General features: G+C 40.3%; 1 protein-coding gene across 3 annotated transcripts in view; it reads right to left on the minus strand.

The window, feature by feature from the left end:
• The window catches only part of KIRREL3 (kirre like nephrin family adhesion molecule 3), a 945792-nt gene that overhangs the window by 125674 nt on the left and 799541 nt on the right, over positions 1-20577 (minus strand). The window lies entirely within an intron of this gene.

Below are 20577 nucleotides of genomic sequence, written 5' to 3' on the forward strand. Positions count from 1 at the left end.
AAGCGGAATAGATAGATATAAAAAGAACAGATAAGAAAAAGGAGGAAAAGACTGTGATAGAATAAATTGAGAGAAATATGAGGAAGGCAAAAAATAGAGAGGCAGATGAGTTTGTAAAAGATATGGGATAGAAAGAGGGAAAGAACAGTTAAGCGCAAGGATCATATAAATCACAGAGCAACAGTGGTCAAAGTGTGATAGTATTTGAAGGTGCTGAATATAATGACCTTTTATTTACAGATGTACAGTTTCTCTACTCCTATAGAGAAAAAATCATTGATTTTAAAAGAAATCTTTTCTGTCCCTTTCCTTTTTATAGTATAAACCTCTTGAAATTCAATCTATAGAGCTTTGCCTGTTAATCAGGATTATGTTGTTTTGCATTCAAGTGCAGTGGCAAAACTATTGGGGGCAGCAATTGAGGTAGCCATGGAGATTCTTCAGTTATGGCTTTAAGGCATACTATTAAAATAGAAATTAAACTACTAAATTATAAACTATAGGCATTTAAACAGATAATCATTTAAAGTGATTAAAGGTGGAAAGAACACAAACAAATAAGTGTAGCTTTTGATAGCATTGTAAGAATGAATACAGATAGAACCATATTTGCCTATAGAACAGAGGGACCCATATTGTTTCAGGAAATATAAAATACATCTTTTAATATTGGGAATAACTTCCATAGGAAAGAGTTGAATTTGCACTGACTAATAACCCACAGATATCTGGTTATTAATTAGGTTCTAAACAGCATGGGAACGATTAAATGTAAAGAACCGTTGACATGTCAGACTCAATTTATCAAAATCTTCAGTGGGTGAACTGGGGCAATAATAGTATAACATATTAATCAATCATTGGTTTTATTTGGATTGTTTTTCCTTGACAAGTGTGCATATTATCAATTATGTCCCAAATTTGGAGTTGGGAGATTTTGATAAATATGCCTCAATGCTCGTAGACAGACAAGGTTTATACTGTCATTTCCATACTGGTGGTTTAGTTAATGCATTAAAGGGGAGAGAAGAGACCGCAATGTGTTAAAACAGATGCTAATAAGAGTAAATATTGTTTGGGGTTCTATTTCTACAGTTAAATATTCCTCCCTGTGATGGTGAAAGGGTTAACCAGGCTCACAAATAAAGGTTCAGCCCACTTGGTTACCCCTGATCCATGTGTTGAGGTCCTGGAGTGTCAGCTCATGGACCCAGATGTCCTAAATGCATTTCTGTGTGCAAATTATGCGACATTAAAGATGTATTTGTCTTTTGCCTTTACTGGGGTGCTGGGACCGGGAGATTTCAAAGCTGTAAGTTTCAGGCTGGGTTTGCTGGAGAAAGTCTTTACAGAATGTATCTATGTATCGGGGTTCCAGAGCTATAGGACACCCCAAGAGTTGGATCCGGGAATCGAGTGAGATTCTAACCGCTAAGATAATGATGAAGGGGTTTTCCCATCCCGCTACCCACGAAGGGCCAGTCACCCCCTTCACCCACCCCTGCTATCCACAATAAACACCATGGGCCCTCGAGTAGTCCCTGTCGGTGTCCGGGGGACAAAAAAATTCCAAGTCCTGTCTCGCCGCCTCTCAGCAGGTTCTCAGCACCTTCACTCCAACTTTTCTTGGCGTGAGGATTTTGGGAGAAACTCGCCATTCTAGAGCTGCGATAGGCCTCGATAAGCTAATCAAGGCTACTAGAATTGCACGAGTTTCAGAACCGGCCGATAAGTGGCTTATTGCCAGTCACATGTTTTTTTTTTTTTTTTTTTTTGAAGGCTCAAAATTTTGGCCATGCAGTCTTTTATCACCATGAGTTGATCCACAGGGGGGGGGAAGGGAGCGGTATTCTCAGGAACACACCAAGAAATAAAAAATATAAACACAGTGATAGTGCAATATGTTAAGACAAGCGGAGAATGGGTGAATCTTGGCTCTAATGCAATTCCTACTTACAGCATGTAAGATATAAACAGGCAGGGGTCTGACTCTGTCAGGATGACGTCGGTGTGGGGTATACACAGAGAGGGGAACTTGATAGTAGTTAACTTCATGCGGGATAATCTCAAGGTATAACAGCTCAGGTTCACGTAGGATAATATGAAAGAAAGACGGACTATAGTATAGACCATAAAGTACAGATTTTTATCTCATCACGCAAGGTGCACAAACGTACTTACAATAAGTACTTGAAAGGTATTCCCGTAGCAGTTTCGTGAGACAGTAGAGGGCTTTTTGGCGATGGTGTGCTGGCTGGATAGCTTCCCTTCGCTTCCACCTCCCCGTCGCGGTATGGCGTCTGACGTCACTTCCGGCGGCACGGGGGATGACAACCGGTGGGGAGCGGGGGAGATGAATCTCAGCCGATCGCTGGTATAGGCAGCAGACACCTCACACGTCTTCACTTGCAGCGGTTGTCATCCCCCGTGCCGCCGGAAGTGACGTCAGACGCCATACCGCGACGGGGAGGTGGAAGCGAAAGGAAGCTATCCAGCCAGCACACCATCGCCAAAAAGCCCTCTACTGTCTCACGAAACTGCTACGGGAATACCTTTCAAGTACTTATTGTAAGTACGTTTGTGCACCTTGCGTGATGAGATAAAAATCTGTACTTTATGGTCTATACTATAGTCCGTCTTTCTTTCATATTATCCTACGTGAATCTGAGCTGTTATACCTTGAGATTATCCCGCATGAAGTTAACTACTATCAAGTTCCCCTCTCTGTGTATACCCCACACCGACGTCATCCTGACAGAGTCAGACCCCTGCCTGTTTATATCTTACATGCTGTAAGTAGGAATTGCATTAGAGCCAAGATTCACCCATTCTCCGCTTGTCTTAACATATTGCACTATCACTGTGTTTATATTTTGTATTTCTTGGTGTGTTCCTGAGAATACCGCTCCCTTCCCCCCCCCTGTGGATCAACTCATGTAAGGAATCTGTACATATTCCTTGGAAGGTGGAGAAGCGTGTTCTTCTGGGATACACATCCCTCTTAAGTATTGCATTTGTTTATTGCACTTAATTATATTAAGGTGTTTATTAGCGCCGGTACAAGTCATTTGGTTGCACGTCTTTTATCACCAGGCATTGTGGCCAATAAGTGCTCGATAAGTGGCTTATGAACGCTTAGAGAATAGGCCCCTAAGTGTAATTTTGGTCTGTGCACAAAATAAATGTTTTAAATTGTACTGTTCTAAGTATTTTGTATCTATTTATGGGTAAAACTTAACTGTTGGAGATCATGGGAGATCAAAGGACCCACCTGTATGGCAAACACAGTCAGAGGAGGCATTTAAAGACACACACTTTCTGCTTTTGACCTACCAGATTGCTGTAAGTAGGCAATTGTTTTGTGCAGCATGCCACAGTGTGGAGAAATACTGTGCAATGGTCTGTCTCTTTTGATTTTCTCCTCAGAATCGGATAAAGTATCTGGATATCCCCTTCATTAACAGGACTGTTTTTCACACCTTATCTCTGGACAGGTATCGTAATTGTTTCTGTTTTCATTGCGCCAGGGACTTGAATATTTTTGTTCTATTTCTGTGTGTGTATTTGGGGGAAAATTGTGTACCTGGATGTTTATGCCTATAAGGCAGTGATAAGGTTACTACAAAATTCATACCCATAAACTGTGCTCTTCTGAAGGGAGACTCTACGCCAGCTGATTGATGAAAGCCCCATGCTGGGAGGCCAATTCTGCCTGATTCTGTATTGAACGTGTCTTGTTGAGGTGGCTGCACCTGCAGCTTGTCTGCCTGATTAGTAATTTACACACTCAGCCCTCCTGGCAATTCAGTCAGAAGCTGACTGAACAAGCCTGCATATGTATAGAAACCCTTTGATTTTCCTTACATTCTTTGGGGGCTATGTATCAAAACCTGTCACTGCAAGTGTGGGGCAAATGAAGTAAAAAAAATAAATAATAATACCATTGTACAGTATGCTCTGTGACCTTTCACTTTGATAAATCTGGTGCAACCTTTTTGCTATAGAGTTGACCAAGTTTCCCCCCTTTGACATCTAAAGAATGCCTCTTTATTATAGTTATGTTACCCAACACCTACACCTTTAATTCAGAGTACAGATAGCACACATCATTTTCAGGTTCTGTGGATCATGCATCCTTACTTGGTTTTCTTACCTCCATCATAAACACTTAAGGACCTTGTAACAGGGACTTATCACTGTTTGAGAGAAACTAACTCTAAATTCAGCAGTGTTTTGGTTAATTGCACAGGCAACACCTGGCTGATTAGGACTTTTAGAAAAGCCCGATGTGAGAAACAGGAGAGAAATTCCTTAGCTCACATTTTGGGCTGACCTGAGGAAAATATGATGTCTTGATGCACACAAAAGGACTGTATGCTGACAGCAAGACAAGGGGACAAGACCTCTATACCTGGATACAGAGACATAGCACACATGGATTCTGACCCAGGAGAACCAAGTGGCCTTCCCCTATAGCTGCAACAGAAACAAATAAGAGACTTTCTTGTTGGACTGGTGTGTGTGTGTGTGTGTGTGTGTATATGTGTGTGTATATATAAAATAAATATATATTTATATATATATATATATATTTATATATATATATATAAAATAAAAAATAAAAAATAAAATTAAAAAAAATATATATTTATTTTAATTTTATTTTTATTTATTTTTTTAGGATGGTAACCAGCTTAGCTGCCCACCCAGTTAGAAAGGGCTGGAGTACAGGTTTATTTATTCTCTAAAGTGGAATAGGACTTTATTTTGTGTATTTTTTTATGCGTTGCCTTGTTAAAGGAACCGGCGCAATAAAGCCCAAATATTTTTTCACCCTAATCGGTCTCGATTAAATGTACCTCTGCACACATCTCTTCAAGACCTATGTACAGTACTAAGATATTATTTGACTTTTTTTGGGCATCAAAAATTCAGTGGTAAAACATAATACAAACCTTTAAAAAAATGTACATCCTATGTATAAAGACTTTATACATTTGATGAAATCGTTAATTGAAAGTATTTTTGATGCAACATGTTGAATACATGATTAATACAATTTAAAAGTGAAAGAATTATGTGCAATTTTTATTTGGAGCTAGTATTATTACATATCAGTTACTAGTGTAATATTATTTATAATAGCCATACTGTGAAAATAATATATTTTGGAACATCTGTGCTGATACATAGCAACTGAATTCTGCACTAATTTTTTGTGTTGATACAGAGCAACTTAATTCAGTGCTACCTCTATTAAGAATCTTTTTAGGGTTTACACCAGGTTGAATTTAGCAGATGATTTTGGCAATATAGAAAAATTATATGAAATCAATTTTAGTGCATATCATTTAAATCTGTACACCAATAGCAATAAAAAAATTATTTATGGTGCAGATGGAGATATTTTAGGTTGGTACATAATCGCACACAAGCCATAAGCCAATTTTGCGCCAAGGAGAACCCCTAGAACATAGACCGTTCAGGGTCTTAATTTCTCTCTAGTTTTAAATAGCTAAATAATTGTTTTGGACTTTATCTATATGGTTTTTTTCAAATCTGTGAATCAGTAATCCCTTCAAAGTACATAATTTTATATTATGACGCAGCATTGCTTGCTTGCAAAACTGTTTTACCTAGAAATGTTTCAATTTTGAAACATTTCTAGAGATAAGACATGTATATTTCTGTTCCTTATCTGCTTTTGTGGTTTCTTTAATTACTTCCTGACATCTTGTTTTTCAGAGTTTCGTATCTCAGTAATAGACAATGGCACAAAATTACCTAACACCAATTAGGAAACAAGCAGTATTAACATAGGTAATTGCATTGAAGTTGTTCATTCTCTTGAATCTTGTCTGCACCTCATCCAATTATTTAACAACATACAGTATAGAGATGTAGCCAACATTATTGCAACGAAAAATGCGCTTAATGTGAAAAATCTTAACTGTTACCCTTCTCGCCGGCGCATAGTACTTTAAATATCTAATTTCTATACATTGTTATATTTAATATTCAAGCACCCCATCGACACAGGCTCACACCCTTTAGCTGCCCTTCGGCTGCACCAAAGGCTGTCCATGTTTGAGGCAACACAGATGTGCACTAAAAGGTTTCAGATTAAATGCAGTTGCGAATACAAAGTTCTTTGTGTCCTCTTAGCTCATTAACATTCCAGTGGGTGGGGTTGCCATTCCACAAAGTACAAGCGAATGTTAACCCTTAGCACGCTGGTCCTGTGCAGAGGGGAGCAGTTTTGGGGAGGCCCATCAGGCGTCCGCGTTTGGGGCGACGCAGATGTACACTGAAAGGGTTCAGATTGAATGATCACAGAGACCTGTAAGGCAGACATCAATAATAGGGAAGCTATTTGAAGGTTTAGTATGCGATAATAGATACCAAAATTATTAGTTATAGTCAGCATGAATTTATGAAGGATAGGTCGTGCCAAACTAACCTTATTTGTTTCTTAGAGGAAGTAGGAATTTAGACAAGGGTAATGCAGTTTGTCTACTTAGATTTTGTAAAGGCAAAGAGGTAAGTATACAAATAAAGGAAATTAGCCTCTGTAAAAATATTTGCACCTGGATTAGAAACTGGTTGAAGGATGGAGAAAAGAACGTTGTCATAAATGGAACTTTGTAGGTTGGGCAAAGTTTTGAGTCGAGTATCTCAAGGTTCGATACTGGGATCACTGCTTTTTAACTTTTTTATTAATGACTTTGAGGTTAGCATAGAAAGCAAAATTCCCATCTTTGCTAATGACACTAAGGGGCTGTCCATGTTTGAGGCAACACAGATGTGCACTAACGGGTTTCAGATTAAATGCAGTTGCGAATACAAAGTTCTTTGTGTCCTCTTAGCTCATTAACATTCCAGTGGGTGGGGTTGCCATTCCACAAAGTACAAGCGAATTTTAACCCTTAGCACGCTGGTCCTGTGCAGAGGGGAGCAGTTTTGGGGAGGCCCATCAGGCGTCCGCGTTTGGGGCGACGCAGATGTACACTGAAAGGGTTGAGATTGAATGATCACAGAGACCTGTAAGGCAGACATCAATAATAGAGAAGCTATTTGAAGGTTTAGTATGCGATAATGGATACCAAAATTATTAGTTATAGTCAGCATGAATTTATGAAGGATAGGTCGTGCCAAACTAACCTTATTTGTTTCTTAGAGGAAGTAGGAATTTAGACAAGGGTAATGTAGTTTGTCTACTTAGATTTTGTAAAGGCAAAGAGGTAAGTATACAAATAAAGGAAATTAGCCTCTGTAAAAATATTTGCACCTGGATTAGAAACTGGTTGAAGGATGGAGAAAAGAACGTTGTCATAAATGGAACTTTGTAGGTTGGGCAAAGTTTTGAGTCGAGTATCTCAAGGTTCGATACTGGGATCACTGCTTTTTAACTTTTTTATTAATGACTTTGAGGTTAGCATAGAAAGCAAAATTCCCATCTTTGCTAATGACACTAAGGGGCCTATGCAGTAAGCGACCCATTTATATCGCCTTTTTTTGAGCGTTGCTATCACGGTATTCAGAAAGCCTCGATTACCTGTGATAGCAAAATTCCCAAAACGGGCGAGTTGCCGGCAGTGATAGGATCGATCCTCTGAAAAGGCCTTACCCGGCGATTCATTTCTGCTGCAGAGAGAGCCGCCTCTCCCAGAGAAAATCTCGCCCGAAATTTATGTTTTTTTTAATATACATTTTATTCCTAGTGTAGATAAGCAGGGGGTCTCCGAAGCAGAACCACACTGGTTTGAGGTCCGGGGACCCACTACTTCCTGAGATACAGGCCCCATTATGGGGTGCCGGTATTTCCTATGCAAGGAAATGTCTCGCGTCACGTGATAAAATGTATATTAAAAAATATTTAGTAAGCACCAATACACATCCCACCCCCTGTGCCTCCCATAAAACCATTATTTATTTTTTATATACACAATTAATACCCCAGGCCGGCAGGGGTCCCCGGGTGGTCCCAACAGGTGTCCGCAGGCCCCACAGTGCATCCCGGGGGGTACCCACGGGTGTCTGGGGGCCTCCAGGTGGTCCTCGCTAGACTCTGTGGCCTCCAGGTGGGCCCCGCGGGCCCCAATGTGGTCCACGGGTGTCTGGGAGCCCTTGGGTGGTTCCTATGTGGGTCTGGGAGCCCTCGGATCGTTCTCACTGGGTTCTGGGGCCCCTCGGGTGGTCACTGCGGGTTCATGGTGCCTCTACAGCTGTGGGGCGGGGCCCCCAGTTCTTCCCCACAGGTGTCCCCCGTGGGTCCTCAGGTGCTACCCGTGGGCGTCCCGGGGTCTTCGGATGGTACCTGCGGGCGTATGGGGTCCTCAGGTGGTCCCCATGGGTCCCCGCTGCCTGCGGTACCAATCCTGTATGTAAAAAATAAAACATGGCCTACATTTAAATCAATACACCCCCCCCCACCAAACACATACAGTACAGTAATGGGCAAAATAACTATTATCCAGAAATGGATAATAGATTATTTGCCCATTATTAAACACATTAGCCGGCATAAAGTAAATAAAACCATTCTACTTACCCCTGCCAATGTGAACGGCATCCTCGTCAGCTTACTGTAGGTCCCTGTCCTCCGTTGCCAGAAAAAAACATAGCAAAATACATTCTAATGGCCCCTAACCCCTTAATCACCTTAGCGGTTAATAACTGCTATAGTAATTAAGGGGTTAACACACCCTGCCCCGCTACCAACCCAGGAGGCCTAACCACCCACCCTGGACCCACTATACCCACCCTGTACCCTTTGAGTAGTCTTGTGGTACATCATACCCATATTATAATATGGGCCTGATATGCCACTACAGCAGTCAATGGGCACCCTAATCAAAATACATTAATGCACAAAACACACAATAAAAAAACATTCCGAAACACCTTAACACCCCAATTCACTAAATAAAAACAGTAGCCAACAAATGCAATTAATACAAGCACTAACCAGCACAATAATGAATTAATTCATCCATTAACCTGCCTGCTTCAGGAAGGCTTACCCTGTCCACAACATGTCCAGGAACACCAGAGTACTCTTTTCGGGAGAAATACCTGGCTCTCCCCACTGGCTGCATCTTTGTTGATTCTCAGAACTTGGCAGCGACTAGAATTTGTCCTCAGCTAGGCCATGCTTCTCCGGCAACTCCGTGCGGAATGCTTTGCTTTTCAGAGCAAAGCATATTTGAAAATCCCGCCAGCTCTTCACTGGACCAAGTCCCAAGATCGTCTTGTTCTTGGATCGGGCAGTCCCTTTACATAGACCTTGGTGTCCTATGTTGAACATGGAAGAGGGACTGGCAACCAATCAGAGAGCGCTTCGTAGCTAACAGCCAATCCGACCTTGGGGCTTGTCTTCCCCACTCAACAAACGGCCTGACACATCTCGACTTCCATCCTCCTCTTTGATCCCACATCTCTATGCAGACATCCTGGCTTATAGAATTACCAGGGCTGTCAACATAGAGATGAATACACATTTTAAATACATCTTTTTTCCTTCTAACTTGGGCTTTGGGATATGATGATAAAACTTCGCTTAGCGGGACGGGGAATGCAATATTTCATAGGAAAAATATACACCGGTAATACATGCAGACACGTATCCACAGACCAGACGCGGTCTGCGGGTAAAATGGGGGAACAACCGGCGCCTTTGTTCCACAACCCTTTTTACAGGTTTTAATCACAGTTTCACCCAAATACCCACTATTAAAGTCCCACTACTGAAGTCCCAGGTTTATAGAAGCCATACTCACACTCTTTACATATGTTAAAAGCAGTTCACAATATTTATGGACATTGTGAGTGACCAATCAGCTCACAGCCTCTGATCCTTCTGCGATGCCGATGTAAGGACTGTCTCCCCAGCTGTGGGAGTTTCTGTCGGTTTCTCCGTGATCTCCGTCACATCACTTCAAGTTCAGTTGGACGTCACTTCCGATTTTTAGGTTTGCTGGCTGATGGTTCTCAAACACTCCCACTCAACGCATTTCTCCAGTTGATTGGCTTCATCAGGAGTTCAAAAGTTGGCCTTACTCACATCCAGACCCTTAGGAGCATTGCATTATTGCTACAGTACAAACAGCCTACCAGGGAAAAGTTCTTAAGTGGTACTCATATGAATGTTCTGAGTGTAGGATTTAACCCTGTTATTACATGTGTTTTAATAACATAGAAATGGCTGAAACAAAGCATATGAAATAGTGTTTTATTTCATGGGATAAACAAGAATATGTTTTGTAATGATGAAAGGGAATGTAGAATATGTTTTGTAGCCTAATATTGTATGTAATATTGAGTGTATTAAGCATGAATATACAATAATGTACCTACATATTAGAGCAATACTTGCAGAGACAAATGTTGTCAAAATAAAATTTATTCACAAACAGTTACTTAACTGTACTTAACAATATATACAAGAACAACCTGAAAAGAATACAATTCAGTGTCTCTTTTTGGCTGGTGCGATGCCTTGCTCACTGGGCCCATGGGTGCGTGCTCTGCCACGCCTTAGGGTGTGAAGACGCAAGGTAGACTGCCTGGGCAAGTCCACTGATGGTGGAGGAGGAGGAAAGAGAGACTCCAATTATTGAAATCCCTGCTAATGATTCAATTGAGGCACTGAGGGCTGTGACCTTGGAGGGGATATGGTTACGCTCCAGCCCCTGCTGGATTGCCCATGTCAGTCTTTTAATTGAAGCGGATATCTGACCCAGGCTTTTTATTACAGCACTACTGTGCTGGTGTATGGAGTTGATCAGCACCTGTTGGTTTTGCTGTATAAACTGATGACAGAGCTGGACAGATACCTCCCCGTGGCGTGCAGAGGCTTGGAGTCTTTGCAGCTGGGTCCCCACCTCCTGAAATCATTGCCCTGCATTCTAGAAGATCATGTTGGTATTCGATCATCATGTCTTGAAAGAGGGTCTGGATCCTCGGTGCTGCAGGAGTGGAAGTCGAGGTGCAGGCTGGATAGCAGCAGGATAGGCAGCTACTGGGGCAGAAGGATGGACAGTAGTGGGTGCACTAGGTGGGGTAGCCACTGGTGCAGCTGTTGGGGTTGCAGCAGGTGCAGCTGGAGCATCCTCTGTGCCCTCCTTTGTGACTTCCGTGAGATAGAGGGTCACAGTGGGCCCCTCCTCAATCACAGATCTGCAGTCACAGGCACCGGCTATCTCTCCACAGACAAACGGCATCTGTATGATGATCCTGAAAAAGAAGTTCATATAACCAAAAATATTTACAGAGAACATGGGTACATGTAAGCAAATTAATATAGGTTTGCTAGTCCAAAAAGGTATTTTGGAACATGGTCTATTACTGTTTTTAGCAGGGCCCTATAGAGGCCCTGATCCCCAAACTGTTGCAAAACTTTGGAAGCTATTTACTCCCATGCACATGAATTAGAGCTGAGCCATGCTACAGTTTCGCCCTTTTGTGGTGCAATAACATTTAGGGGCCTATTCTAGTAGCCTTCATAAAAAGAATGGCTGGATCGGTTATCCCGCCAGTTTTTTGAGCGTTGCTATCACAGGATTCAGAAAGCCTCGAATACCTGCGATAGCAAAATGCAAAAAACTGGAGAGGAGCCAGCGACGTGATGTTCGCCTCTCTCTAAAGGGCTCACCCGGTGATCTGCAGTAATCTGGCCCAGCTGCAGAGAGAGCTGCACAGAGAGAGCTACCTCTCCCTGCGCATATCTTTTTTTATTAATAATAATAATAATAGCATGTTCTTGTATAGCGCTGCTAGTTTTTTGTAGCGCTTTACAAAGACATTTTGCAGGCACAGGGCCCTGCCCATGGAGCTTATAATCTATTTTTTGGTGCCTTACCTTGTGCCCAAGGTCACAAGGAGCCGACACCGGGAATTGAACCAGGTTCCCCCGCTTCAAACTCAGTGCCAGTCAGTGTCTTTACTCACTGAACCTTCTCCCATAATAAAAAATGTAATACTAGTGTACGTAAGTAGGGGGTCTCCAGAGCAGAACCGCGTTGATTTCAGGTCCAGGGACCCCCTGGTTCCCAAGATACAGGCCTTCTTATGGAGAGCCAGTATCTCCAATGTGTTTAAATGTCTTGTGTCACGTGACTGTGGGATTTAAATGCATAGGAGATACCAGCACCCCATATCGGGGCCTGTATCTCGGGGAAGCAGGGGGTCCCCGGATCTCAAATCAATGCGGCTGTGCTCCGGAGACCCCCTGCTCACGTACACCCGTATAAACATTTTTATTTATTAAAACAGCTTCATTACCTTTAGAAGTCTTCACCCTCTGAATCCCGGCGTATCATGAAACTCTCAACCTGCGACATCATCACCCGCAATCCGTCTCCATCCACCTTGAAGAACATCATCAGGTACCAAAATCTTCTTTCTTCCATGTTCTTTCTCCTATCTTCATCTGTCATTATTTTCTTCTTTTCTTTAATCTTCTATCTTTCAATCCAAAACCGCATGGTAAATCCAAAATGGATGTTGCCACGTCGAGATCTTCCACTAAAATGAGACGTACAAGCCTTATATAGGTCCTGTGACGTCACATTTTAGGGTCAAATAGTACAGCTCCAATCCGATTGGATGCTGTTTTTTTAAGGATGGGACGTTATCTCCAAGGGAGGTACATCACATCTTTAAAACCACATGGCTGATATCACATGGTATTACAGCCAATGAGATTGAAGACAATCCCATTGGTTCTTGTTCCATTTTATATGTTCCATGAGTAAAAAGGATATGGCGTGAGGATTTGGGGAGAAAATCGCCATTCTAGAGCCACGATTAGCCTCGATAAGCTAATCGAGACTACTAGAATTGCACAAGTTTCAAAACCTGCCGATAAATGGCTTATTGCCGCTCACCAAGCGATGTGTTTTGGACGGCAGGAAAAAGTGGAGATTCATGCCTTTATCGTCCACTTATTGAGGCTTTCTAAATAGCAATATTCATTTTTGCTGAAAAGGCCTTAAGTGGGTTATCGAGGTTACTAGAATAGGCTCCTTAGAGCAGTGTTTCCCAACTCCAGTCCCTAGGGAACCCCAACAGGTCAGGTATTAAGATTATCCCTGTTCAAGCACAGTTAGGTCAATCAGCGACTCAGTCATTTTGTCACTGTAAGCTATCATGCCCATGGTAAGGCAAAAGGTGTAAAGCGGAGTCCCACAGTCACAACAGAGTAAGTATTTTTGTTTTCATTACTGTATGTAACTACTGTATTACTTGTATAAGCTTCTTGCCTATCAAAATGCATTTGTGTGTTTACTTTTTTTCCTTGCAATTATTGTAGAATTCTGTATATAGTACTTTATATATACGAGCCTGTTCGTCTGGGATTATTACTATTATAGGCTTTTTTCATAAAATAGATACTTTTGTATAGATATATAAATCGGAACTAGGCTGATGCACTAAATAAAAGCCAAATAAAAATTACCTTAGCAGAAGCTATACAAATTCTGGAAGAAATATTACTTTGTTGCAAGTAACAAAGTTACTATTTGGGACCCGCCAGCTTCTGACAGCACTACTGTAGCAGCTGTGAAAGAGAGCCTGCATACAGTATGTTGCCATGCTGTGTAAGAGGAGAGGTATTTACCGTTAGCATTTTTATATTGGGCAGTTTTTTATTTCAAATTTTTAGCGTGCTCCCCTTGCAAAGGTGAATTGGCAAATTGCCAAAAATTCCGGGCATTACTGAATGAATAATGCCCTGAATTCTAACCAATCAGAGAGCAGGGATTTCAATAATGCCTGGAATTTTAGAGCTTTAGTCTATAATGTACAGTATGTCATGTATTTGTGTTGACTTAATTTTAGCCCTACTGTATGAAATTGGTCTATTTTCCTTTACACTGTAGGGCGACAAAGCGTCTGGTGGACAAAATCAGCGAGGCAAATGATGAGCGCTGGCAGCAACAGTCAAGACTTTTCTAGAGAAAGGTCAAAGTATCACTGCATCTGAGACCAGCATCAGGTTCATGAGACGCCAATTGGGATGGAAATATGGACGTGTAAAGTAAGTGTTTTACTGTAACAAAGTACAGTACTGTACAGTATATTGTATACAGTACTAAATAAAGTACAGTATACAGTAGTATTACCCCCAGCAAATACTTTACAGTACAGTATAGTAATAAAGTTCTGTATATTGCAATAGTACTGCATGCAGAGTGCTGTGCCATAGTTAGGACATTACAGGTAAAGTGTTGTACAGTACACTACTGTACTGTACAGTAGGTACACGTGTGGTTTTACTGTACCTGTAAAATTATTCCTTCTCATTACAGAGCGTAACCAATGATAAGGGATGTCAACAAGGTGAAGAGAGTGGAGCACGAACGGGCATGGATCGAAAGTGGTGCGACTTTTCAGGATGTCATCTTTTCTGACGAGACTGTAGCTCTTGAGAAATTTGCCACTTTTGCATTCCACAAAAAAGGACAATTATCTTTGAAGCCTCGGCCCAAGCACCCACTGAAGATGCATGTGTGTGGTGCGATCTCTAGACGTGAACCAGGATGCATAATCATCTTTGAAGGTAAAATAATGCACAAAGTCACATGCTGTAGCCTTATTCAGTGTACAACTCTAGTGTATTTTGTACCCTAATGTTAAATTTTTCTTCTATTGTTCCAGGAATCATGGATAAAGTATTTTTCCAAGAACAAATAGTCACCCAGATTGTTGAATACATTATGTATGATTTCCCATCTGGTGGTCACCGTTTCTTCCAGGACAATGACCCTAAACATACCGCCTCTAGTACCTATATTCTTGCCAGCGGTATCAACTGGGTTAAGATGCCAAAGGAGTAAGTTCTCCAGTGTACTGTACAGTAATCGTTTCTCATTGTTTTAAACTGTTTATATCTCTGCAACTAATTTGGCTTTTTCCCCCCTCCCAGATCACCAGATTTGAATCCCATTTAACTGGTGTGTCATGAGCTGAAGGATTATATAAGAAAGGTTGTTAAACCATCCAAAAAGGAGGAATTAACACAAGGAAGAATACGTTTCTGGAGCGACATACTCACAGTACAAGAATGCAATAATTATATCGACGATATTGCCAGCGTGTTGCCCGTTCTTTTACAGTGTAATGGGAGTGCCACTGGAATGTAGTAAGCTACTTTACTGTACTGTAGTAAGGTTAGTACAGGTACAGTAAGTATACAGTAGTCCAGGTAAAATATCAATTTTAACCATTTTATGTCTGCGCTCACTCCACTTTTAATATATTATACAGTATGTACAGTACATTTGTATTAGACATGTGTGTACTGTCTTACCTATTAAACTGTGGTTATAGGGCTTAATAAAAGAGTGATTTTAAGAAAACATTATATGATGCATGTTTTTAATATTTTTACATTCTTAAAATCAATTACTTTTTATTTCTATACAGTACGAGGTGGCATACTCCATGGTATTTATGTACTGTTGTGAGAACTTTTATTGTAAAACTGTTCAAATTTTTTCTTTGTAGTACAGTATACAGTGTAATCCTGCACACCTGGACTGACAACATTAGTTGCACCTTCCCCCCCTCACAAAGCAAAATGCATTCAACTGCTTATCGACACCTCCCCCAGAGCGATATAGGACATTCACACATTCTCATTCTTTTTCAGGCTGCATTGCATTCTGTAGTTCTTTTGTAATCGAAAGAGGGGGGATTATGACAAAATATTGACTGTTATTATGCCCTCTGTACAATAAGTTTGTACATCCCTGTATACTGTACTACAAAGAAATAATTTGAACAGTTTTACAAAAAAAGTTCTCACAACAGTACATAAATACCATGGGTGTGTGTTTGAGATATTTCCATAAACCATATGCAAAGCAGATCAAGCCTAGAAAAAGGTGAAGGTTTAAATAGTATAGCCCCCCCCCCCTCCCCTAAAATTGTTTTTTGGAGTATGCCACCTCGTACTGTATAGAAATAAAAAGTAATTGACTCTAAGAATGTAAAAATCGAAAAAATATTTAAAACATGCATCACAATGTTTTCTTAAAATCACTCTTATTAAGCCCTTGTTGAGAAAAGAAGAAAGAAAAAAAGGTACAGTATGACTTATTATTTTTTCAGACTTGAAATCCACATTCGCAGTGGTCATTTTGGCCAAATCCCCATGAAGGACTTATCAACCGTGCACATGCGTGTAAAACTGGTCACAGGGATGAGTTGTTCCACAGGCCAAAATCAAATCTGAAAAATAATGAATCACCCGGGGGAGGTGTCGATAAGCAGTTGAATGCATTTTGCTTTGTGAGAGGGGGGAGGTGCAATGCTCCGGATGTAATGCTGTGATGTGCATGCGTGTCAAACTCAGCCAAGAACCCAAGGCTCAAAGATAATGTCTTTGTTTTTAAGTAAGATCTCATGGCCCGGTGGAGGTAAGAATAACGACTCAAATGCCTTTTGAAATTAAATTAGTCTGTCTTTGTCTAATGTGTGTGCGTCCTTGAATACTTGGAACTGTTTAAAAATTTAATAAAGAGTTAACACTCACAGAGTTTGTGTGAGTGTAATATTTCGACAAACAGTATGAGAAGCAGAGCAAGCCTAGCAAAAGTTGAACGTACTGTACAGTATTGAATAATAAATAATATAGAATAAAAGCTATTAATATTTACTTTTGTATTTTTTTTTTGCATAATGAATTACACATGCAAGTCTAATTATACAGTCTAATTATACTGCAAAATGCAACATCATTGATAAAATAAAACGGTTGTGATTATAGTAATGCAAAAATTTATGGAATATGAAAACATAGCATCATACTGTATAAGGTTTGGTATAAAGCTCACATCTATTCTTGCCTTCTCTACTCAAGAAAAAAATGTCCCTTTAAAATGTTGTTTTTCCGTTGGATTTCTAATTTTCTAAGTCTGAATCATAATACGCATTTGCGTGGAACTAACTGAATTGGTCTGTTACAATTGATTAAATATGAACAACATGCATAAAATAGTTTTTTTTAACTTAACCAGGAAGTGGAATAAAAGCAAGAAACTTCTCTTTGTGAAATTTTAGTACAGGTTATGATGTAATTGAATCGATCCCATACAGTACTGTACAGTGCATGGTGTGTTGTCCAAAATAATAGCATAGCAAAGTTTTAAAAGCATGAAGCTGGTAATACTGACTGTATAAAAGTAAAAAAAGCACTGTTTTAAAAAAATTATATTAGAGTTCCATCGAACTTCATCGTTATCTATTGACGCTAGATGTCAAAGTTTTTTTTTCCGGAAAAAAAATTACGCTAATGCTAATATTTACGGTATTGGAAATCCGGCTGGAAATCTGGCTAGCCAGGTAGCAAGGATTGCAGTTCACCAAGTTTTCACTGACGGTCATACCGTTATTGCAATAGTATTGGTAAGCTGGTGCTGGTACATTGCTGGATCGGGAAAGATGAATCTTTAATGGATTAAACCCGAACTTTCTCCTTTTATAGTTGCCATGAGCAAACATACTGTCAAAATGTGGGATCACAGACCAATACCCTCTTCTATTGCCCGGAGGAGGTGAAGTGCAAAAAAAGCATTGCTCATTACTTAATGTTTGCCTTACCGAATGCTTCCACCCACAAACTTTCGGTGAAAATTTGAAAAAAATCATAGTTCGAAATGAAATCTTCATATATTTCTGATAAGGTCGCCTTCTTATCTTTTCCAGCATTAATTGCAGAAAATATTAAATATGCATAACTTTAGTCAGGTTTGGCATACATGTACGGGGTTGACATGGTGTCCATTCAGCAATTGAGCAAGATAACAATGTAGAAAAAAAGCCCACAGCATTGTGTTTTAGAGCTTTTAATTCTGAAATGCCTAAATTTAATAACGTCTTCAGCGACCAAGGTTGGTCACTGTAGTAGACTTGGTTTATATCTGGTTTTTAAACACCTGCAAATTGCTACAGTACGGTACTGTGTAGTAATTGTACTAGCCACTGGATACTGTAGTGCAAAGGGAATTAATTTTTGCACTATCTGCCATCTGGCGGATACGCGAAGAACTGCACACAAAGAAATCAGAATCCAGGTAATTCAAATAAATCAACAACGGTAAACAAAGGTGTGACTCCTGTGATTGGCGGCATTCACTGCAACGTTCACTGAAGAATAACGAGTGAATGCCGCGTAGAATACAGCAGAGTTAATGAAAACGGCTCTGTGAAATGTTCTCATAACGACCTCTGCATCTAATTGTATTTTAGCACCGCCAAATGCTAATTTCATTGCTCCAGTTTATGCCTGGATAATCTCCCGTTATGAAATCCTGACCTAGTTTTGCTACCTTCTCCATTTACAAAAGTATTTTGGCTTCCTCAATCTCACAAATATTTGGTGGGTTATTCCACATCACTACAAATATATATATTTTTTGTACATTTTCCTCCCCTACTAATGTCTAGTCACAAAGTATCTACATTTTCATTAATCCCTTCATAAACATATTCCCTTATAATAGTTTTAAAATCCGGTTTAACATTCAATATAAACATACTCCATCACCTCTTCTATTTGTTCGATCACACCGAAAAAAGGAATACTAAATTAACTGCCCAGTCATGAGTTTCATCCCACTGTGTTTCAGTAATGCCTATGATATCAGACTGCTCCCTTCTAGCTATTAATTGAAGCTCTCCCATTTTATCTGTCAGGCTTCTTGTATTAGCAAGTATGCACTTAAGGGTTTTACGAGTCTGTGCTATTGTTATCTTATCCACGGCTGCCTTTTTATTAGTGTCATCTGTATTTAATATGGGTGCTTCCCTGCTTGCCAAACTTCCACTCCCCCCCCCCACTCACCCCCATGACCCTCTTGCTTGTCCCTCCCCCTCCTAAGTTTAAAAAGTCTTTCAAAATAAAGATGGCACTCGTAGTGCTCTAAAAACCCAAAGACCCCCTTCCTACACCACTTTCTTAGCGATGCATTAACCTCCCTAATGTTCAACTGCCCCCCTAGGGGTTGCAATTGGCACTGGTAGTATTTTTGGAAATACTACCTTGGAGGTTCTTGCTGGCGTATGCTTGCAGTGTAGACTTTAACTTTGTCTTTGGTGCCAACATGTCAATCCCAACAATTTGTCTACCCATTCTGCAGTGTGCCGAACCCGAGCACCCAGAAGACAATAAACTGTTCAGTTCCTGGTTATAACTCCACACTTAATCCAAAACGCACTTGAACCACACTACAATTCAGTGAAACAGCTCAATAATAGCAGCAGTAAGTAATACATGATTATTATTTTGCAGAAGAGAGAGAGAATGAACTAATTCCCATGGCATCATGCTGGAAGCTGGATACCAGCCATGCAAGGAGCATCCTGCACAATCCAACTTCTGTGCCCTCTTCTGCAGGCAGAAACTGTCAGGGTTTCCAAAACTGTGCTGTTCCTTCCAAAAGCACATCAAAGGCATGCGCAGCAATTTTCTATTAGGGTCCAGGAACACACATGGGAGGTTGGTAGGAGAAAAGCCATTATTCCAACCATTCTGTTGTCCTGGCATGTACTGTAGCAGGCTGGCAGCAGATTAACCTCCCCAGTAGTATGCAAAGATTTTACATTTCCTGCAAGGAATGTGCTTTTGAGAGAGTTTGCACTGCTTTGATCTCCTTTTCCACAAAACTACTCAAGTTTATTTTCATGAACATCTAAAGAACATTTATTTTAAAGCAGAAGCTCATGTTCTGGATTCTCGCAATTAATGTGCTGCAATTGAAAGGAATGTTAAGCATGACTACACATTTCCAGTCATCTATAGTTGTATTTAAAGAATGAAGACAAAAATATTAATTACAGCAAGTGTCCTATAAATACAGATGTCTAGTGCCCCTAATTAATTAGAACACTTCTGTTCATTCTTAGCATGTACTGTATTACAGAACAGCAGGGGTAGACATAACACAAACTCAATTTTGACAACCTGTTGAGTATGTTTAACTGTCAATAGGGAGACAGTGCTTTAGACTAATGGAGATAATGTTGTCAATTGTCCCAAACTTAGTGTGACTTTCTGAATATGCAGGGAATGTTTCCACAGAAGCTGAATGGGTAGCCTTTATATGGTTTTAAATGAGAGGTTGGTGTATTCTGCAGATGCACTATGAAGGGAGATGTGGAACAGAAGGCAGGTCATCTTATCTTATGAAAGCTCTTCTGAAAGGGAAAAATACCCTTTCCTTAATATGCAGACTGCCTCTATATGAGGCCGGCTCTAGGTTTCCAGTGTACCTGTACATGCAGAGCTAACTTCTTAGGTCCAATTGCACTGGATTAATATACCAGGTTGCTATACTGCAGACTGCAGGAGAAAGGTGTTACTACAGTACACAACCTGTGTCTGCTAATAATGTCTACTAAACTGCTTTGAGATTAAGGGCACCTCCCAGTTTACCGTGGAGCTTACTGGGAGGTTTATACAGTACTGTATAACATGTTCTCAAATTATAAAAAAATAAAATAAAGAGATCCCTTTGAAAATAACCAATAAACTGTTCCCCATAAAATAATTTATCAATTTCAAAACTGTGT

The sequence above is a fragment of the Ascaphus truei genome, chromosome 6 (assembly GCF_040206685.1).
Source record: "Ascaphus truei isolate aAscTru1 chromosome 6, aAscTru1.hap1, whole genome shotgun sequence".
NCBI classification, from domain to species: domain Eukaryota; kingdom Metazoa; phylum Chordata; class Amphibia; order Anura; family Ascaphidae; genus Ascaphus; species Ascaphus truei.